At 32.1% G+C, this 7,178-nt stretch overlaps 1 non-coding gene across 1 annotated transcript; it reads left to right on the top strand.

The window, feature by feature from the left end:
- The first annotated feature begins 1,432 nt into the window (after window positions 1–1,432).
- Window positions 1,433–1,539, top strand: LOC133813470 (small nucleolar RNA R71). The gene has a single exon (XR_009884480.1). It is a non-coding gene; the product is annotated as a small nucleolar RNA R71 (small nucleolar RNA).
- The last annotated feature ends 5,639 nt before the right edge of the window (window positions 1,540–7,178 follow it).

Genomic DNA, 7,178 nt, shown 5'->3' with positions numbered 1-7,178 from the left:
ACTTCAGATTAAGTGTCCAAGATGAGAAAATCAACAGGGTAATAGAATTTTTCAATTTGAATCAGAACGTCTTCTACTATTCCCCGAGGTTTCTTAACTAATCTATTTGCCAATTATAGCACCACAGATGTGGGCTTGAGTTCTCCTAGACCTAATTGGAAGTATATTAAATATGGCATGATATTTACACTTGCTCCTAAGTCTAGAAGGGCTTGACCAAATTCCTTCTCCCCAATTTAACATGAGATGGTGGGACAACCAGGATCTTTGTACTTAGGCGGTGTCTTGCAGTCAATAACCGCGCTAGCTTCTTGACATGGTGCTTTCTTTTAACGGTGCACAAATCCTTGATAACCTTGGCATAAGCCGGCACTTGTTTGATCACATGCAACAATGGCAAGTTGATCTTCACTTGTGTTAAAAGGTCTAGGATTTCACCTTGATTTTCCAGTACCTTTCCAGTGGATTTCAAAGCTTGAAAAAATGGTGCCTTTACTGGAATGCTTATTGGCACATCATCATCTGGAGCGGGCATTGACGTACTCGTTGTCTTAGCTAATGGTGAAACCGTACTTTGACCACTTCGAGTGAGATGGCATTAACCTCTTTGAAATTTGTATCTGCAGAGGAGGAGGTTTGTGCCATGTGTTGCACTTTTTGATGGATAAGAGGTTGAGCGGGAAGTCTCCCATGCTCTTGAATCGCCAAAGTAGTGTTTAGCTTTGTCATTTGGATTTTCATGTCTTTCATTTCCTCTACCATTTGTGTGAAACAAGATTTGAGCTCTTGAGTTGAGGCTATTTGAGTTTGCGCAAGCATTTGTAAAGTATTCTCAAGATAATTACTTGACTGCATGTTATTTTGAGGAGCATTGTATGATTTTGGTGGTTGTTGCTGCTAAGGCCTCCATTGGCTTCCAGATGCTTGGTTTGAATCCTTCCAGCTGAAATTTGGATGGTTGCGCCAACCGAGATTGTAAGTGTTTGAGAAAGGGTTATAAGGCTTCTTGTAATCCCCTAAAGCATTGCATTGTTCCTCATTTCCTCCTCTTAACTCACCAAGAGTTGGGCACTCTTGCGGTTGATGTTCCGTCCCTCCACATATGAAGCATGGATCCCGTGTCTCTACCTTTGCAGCCATATGGATTCCTCTACCTTCTTGAGATTTGAAAGTGTCGAATTGTTGTCTCAATGATTCAATTTGGCTTTTGACGTTGTCATCTTCCTTTAATTGGTAGATTCTAGTTGATCGCAGCTTGTCCATAAGACTCGGTCCATTCCATGTGTAGGACTTTTCAGCAAGATCTTCGAGGTACTCGAAAGCTTCATCGGGATCTTTTTGAAGGAATTCGCCATTGCACATCATTTGTACGAATTGTCTTTGTCCTGTTGTGAGACCGTCATAGAAATAGCTGATCAGACGCCAGCTTTCGTATCCATGATGTGGGCATTGATTTATGAAATCTCTAAACCTTTCCCAGACCTGATGGAAAGTTTCATGGTCTTTCTGGATGAAGGTAGAGATTTTCCTCTTAAGGCTGCTAGTCTTATGGGGCGGGAAATATTTGGCAAAGAATGATTTTTTCATTTCGTCCCATGTTCTGATAGATCTGGGCCTTAAGGAATACAACCAGCTTTTTGCTTTGTCTTTGAGCGAGAAAGGAAAGAATTTCAATCTCACAATGTTGGTGACATCAGCTCGGTTGTTGAATGTAGCCACCACCTCTTCGAATTCCCGTATATGCACGTACAGACTCTCATTTTCCAACCCATGGAAGGTTGGTAAGAGGTTAATCATGCCGAGTTTGAAATCAAAATTTGGCATATTGTTGGGATACATTATGCATGAAGCTGTGGCTGTACGCGTAGGATGTAAATAATCCTGTAGCGTTCTTGGTTGGACTTCATCTTGATGAGCCATCGTGGGTGGTTCAGGAAGTCTCGGTGAATCGGGAGTGTTTGAACGAATGGAAGAAAACGACGAACTAGGAGAGTTTTCTAAAGTTTCTACTTGTTGTCTCACAAATCTCCCTAGTGCGTCTTTATTTCGTGGCATAAATTTTATTTTATTTTGTAAGTATTATAAGCGCAAGTGTGTAATAATGTAATAAGTATACACCAAAATGTTCTCAGGCCAATTGGAAAGGCTGCCAAGGTACCACTTTAGGCTCAAGAGCTTTTCTAGAACTCCCCAAGGTTCTTAGAAAAGGTTGGAGGGTAACGCAAACACAGACATTATTTAAGAACCAGTTTTTCTAAGACAAAACAAGTTTGGTTTTTACTAATTTCCACAATTACACAAATGTTCTCAAAACTTTTTTTTTTAATTTTATGATTTAAAACTTTATGCTTTTTTTCAGAAAAAACCTAAATCTAGAAAATAAATTATAAACCTAAAAGTAAAATGAATAAAATAAAACAATAACAAAAAAAAAATGAATAAAAAAAATTACTAAGGAAACATAAAATAAAAGAGAAATAAAAAAATTATACTACTTTTTTTTTTTTATATAGAAAAAAAAATTAATTTACTAGGCAAACCTTTAATTGTAGAATTACCTACCCGACAACGGCGCCAAAATTTGATATCGCCCAATAAACTCCTAAGCGGTCGCAGTAATAATCGGGCTATGTCGTATCCACAGAGAGGTAAAATACAAGTAAAAATAAAGATTAGTAAATCAGAAATAATAAACTTTGAAATGATGTAACTTTGAAAAAGAATATAAACGTTAAATAAACAAAATCGAGGAATTAGAATCAGAAAAAAAATATAGAAGGCATAAGTTTCATTCATGCAAACATATATATGTTTTAATAAAATTGATTCATTATACTCAACTATAATTCTACACCATTAATTATAGTTGGAAAATATATATAATAAAGCTCACCTTAAAATATGTTCTTTAATTAAATTATACTAATTTCTAATTTTAAAAACTTATCATATTATATACCTTAGAGCGATAAAATACCAATGGCAGAATGCAGTAAAAAGCATATAATATAACAAATATCATAAATTAAATTAAAAGCATAAATTACATAAGAAGAGCATGACTAGACTTATGTAAAAGACACTAATAAATTTAGAATAAAAATTAGAAGAAAATAAATTTAATTGTAACAAATATATAGAAATGGAGAACAAAATAAAGAATCAATATATTAAAAATATAATGTGAAACATGAACTTCACTCTATCCTTTCCACAAGAGAATTTAGCCTAAAATAGGCATTGTTTTCACTCAAAGTAATATAAAAGAAATGAAAGAAAAATAAGAACAAAAATGCTTTTCTCTCTCACTATACTCTCCACACTTAATTCCACCATCTGATTATTTTTTTCCCTACATTTGGTCATCTATTTATAGTGAAAATAAGACCCAAAATGTGTATTTACGTGCATTAGGAAGTGGAGAAAATGGCTACAAAAGCTTATGCAAAATGAGACAAGTGGGACACGTGGCGTGTGCTGATTGGCTTGGCAGTGGAGTGGCAGGTTGTGCCAGGCGGCGTCAGGCTGTCACATCGTGGCAGGTGGCAGGCGGCTTGTCAGGTGTGTCAGCGGCTTGGCTTCGGCGCGGCTCGACTTCGGCGCAGCTCGGCTGGGCGAATGGAAAGCTGTCACGTGGAAGCGTGGAGAACAGCCATTGTTTGGGCCTAGGCTGTTTGGGTTTGGTTTTGGGCCTAGTTTTTGTCAAAAATGCCATTTTCTTGAGGATTTCTTCATTTTTATTTATTTCTTTCTTCTTTCTTTTTGTTTGTGTCAAAATACATTTTATTTGCTGAAAATTAAACACAAATTAATATTTTTAAATATAAAATATATGACAATAAATCCATGAAAATATTAATTAAAACTTAATTAATTTTATACTTTAAGACTAATAAAATGATATTTTTGAGCACTAATCAGCGAGTCTTTCCACGACTGTCTTAATCTCTTCATCATGCTTGGCAATAATCTCCACCAAGCGACGCCAACCAGTACTCATGTTCAAAACTCCCTGTGATCAGAGAAAAAGTAACATTGTTAGCTTGAGTAAAAGGGAAATATAGACAGCTAAAGCACAACAAAAATGGAAACTTACACTGAGTACTTCATTTAGCGTGCGGCTGAAAATTTGGTCAATCTTCATGGAGGAGACTTTGCTGAAGGCCTCTTGGCTACACCGATGTCTTGACAATTTCTTCAGCTTGTATAGCCTCAGCCTGAGTCTTTCTTAACTAGTCAGGAGGACTTGGGTTACGAGGAGCTGGAGGAGTTGGGTTGAGTGGAGCTGGAGGAGTCGAGTCGAGGGGAGCCGGAGGAGGGGTCGTGTCCTTGGAAGGTGGTGGTGAGGATCCTTAGTCTGAGCCTTTTTCTTGGAGGGGTTGCTACGAGCGCCCGAGCTAGTCACTGTGAGTTGCCACGTGTCGGGAGGTGAAAATACAGACAACAAATGGCATTTCAAATCAATTTATCACAATTAGTTAATAAAGTTATCTTTTTACTGAAATTAAAAAAATCTTTATATTATTTTGATAAATAATATAATAATTGAGTGATCAAAATTTCTTTTATTTTAAATATCATAATTTAGAACATAAATTTTCAAATCTATAAATAAAATTCTTTAAATTCTAATTATTTTCTATTTCTAGATTTTAATAACATATATTACATAATTTGGGACATACAAATCCATTTATTATCCCAACATATAATTAAATCAATACTTATTTAATTTTTCATAATTTTTCAATTAAACCACATTTTAAGTAAATATTATTTTTCCTTTTAACATTCCTAGTGTAGAAATTGCGGGAAGTTACATTGAGTTCATCCTTCCAATCCATAATCAACATCAATACGACCATTTCAATAAAAAAAATTCAAACCCAGTTTTACAAACAAAATTTTCTAAACAAAATCAAAACACAATAACTTATAATATGAGCATCAAAACATCAATAGTCATCTCTGAGCATAAAAAATAAAGAATGAAAGGGTCTGATTGGTATCCTATTGGGATCTAATTTTATGTTTTCAAATACTTAAAATTAGTGTGACCCATTATAATTAGTGATTGATAGTTTGTTTTTGAAAATCAAATTCAAATCTGTATCCAAAATTTGTTAAGGAAAATTGAAAACGAGAAAAACTCATTTTCTCAGTTTTGTGAAATTATTTTCCAAAATCCCACATATTCAGTTTCTGTTATATTTTCAAATTTAATACCAATCACAGATTCAGTTTTTTAAAACTAAAAACAGTTTACTGACATTGAACCAATTACATTTTCAGAAACATGTTTTTAGTCACTAAATTCAATTTTCATTTCAGAATCTCACTTTTCAAAAATACAGTTTTCTAATCGCGAACCAATCATACCCAAAAAAACTCAGGCATATGAACATTAAAACATAGACTATGAACATCAAAGCATAAATTAAAGCCTACTCATGAAGCAAACAGTCACAAAACCCCTTCCTCGTGAAGCCCTCTACCTATGAAGCTCATACATTGTGAAGCCCACCACTGTAGCAAAGTCCCTTCCTGGAAAACCCCTAAGCAAGTCGTCGCCATCCACCTACAACAGTCCCCCAACCCTTGCGCTTGAGTTTCAGCCCCTAAGACACCAGCCTGAGTTATGCTCTTAGCCGTCGTTCAGATTTGAGTTCTTGCCCTCACCTACTTGAGTTCCTTCACTGACTGTACCCACTCCAAGAACTAGATCTGAAAAATAAGAAGAAGAAGAAGGTACGAATTTAAGTTTTCATTTTTTTTCTTTCCGTTTTCATTTCTTTTTAGGGAAGTTTTATTTAATATTAAGAGAATTTGTTTAATACGTATTAAATTTGATTGTGTATTTTTTCTTTGATTTAGTATTTAATTTTTAATTTTATGTTTATTGTTTTTTTATTTAAATCAAATTTATTTATTTTTTTGAAAAAATATTTATGTTATTTTTTATTATTTAATATATATTTTTTAACTATTTTTATTTATAAACAATTTAATGATTTTTAAATATTTAATTAATTCATTAATTAATAAAACTTGAGGGCACTCTGGTCATATTGAAAAATTATTTGACCGAAATTGGGCTCATGATATTATTTTGTTCCATTTTGTAAAAAATAGGGTCCAAATTGTCAATTAAAAAATAGAGTGTCCGATCGATAACTTTTGCACAACATAAGGACCAAAATGGTATTTTTTTTTAAAATGTATTAAAATATTGCAGTGCACTATTTTTATAGCTCTCCATTAGAGATGCTCTTACATATATTCGTCTTGAAAATAAATACCCCTAAATTTCACTCAATTTTGCAATTTAGTCTTAAATTTTCTTTTAGTTATTAAGTCCTTAAGTTCTATAAATAGTATCAATTAAGTGTTTATTGTTTATTTTTTTTAACAAAGTTTTTAGTTTTCTAGTGATTTTTTTTAAAAAAAATCAATACATTTGTAAAAAATATTTGGAGTTGTGTAATATTTAAAGAAAATTTTACAAAAATGCCTAAGATTTTTTTTAACATACTAAATGTACGAAATCTAAAAAAATTACAAAAATACGGAGGGGCATAATCGTAAATATAAAGTTTTTTTGTGAACAAGGTTTACAAATTTGTAACAATACTATTTTTTTGTAACTATATGTTACAATTTTGTAAACAATATTTATAGACAAAATAGAAAATTATAGCAAGAAATAACAGAACTGTTATCCATATTTTTGTAATTTTTATAAAATTTCATATTTTTCAAATTCTTTTGAAATTTACAGTACTATATGTAATTTTTCCATATTTAAAAACACTAAAATTGTTTGTAGAAAAAAAAAATTAAATTTGTGTTATCAAATTAACTAAAAAGACGATCACTCACAATGGATACTCTTCTTTATCCTTCAAAATACCTCACTAAAACACTACTTTATCTATTTTATCTCAAACTTTTACTTTACACAATACATTAAATTCTCTATTTTTTTTCTCTATATCCTTTAAATATTATATTTTATTCATTTGAAATATTTTCTTTAACTCTTAATAATTAATAGCATTATATTTTTTTTAATATTTATAATATTTGTCTATATTTTCTCAAACTATTAATATTGTAATAATATTATAATATAAATTATTTATATATTACATAAAGTATATGTAATTGAGAATCAAATT

The sequence above is a fragment of the Humulus lupulus genome, chromosome 1, assembly GCF_963169125.1.
Source record: "Humulus lupulus chromosome 1, drHumLupu1.1, whole genome shotgun sequence".
Lineage (NCBI taxonomy): Eukaryota > Viridiplantae > Streptophyta > Magnoliopsida > Rosales > Cannabaceae > Humulus > Humulus lupulus.
This window is presented reverse-complemented; position numbering and strand designations above follow the sequence as displayed.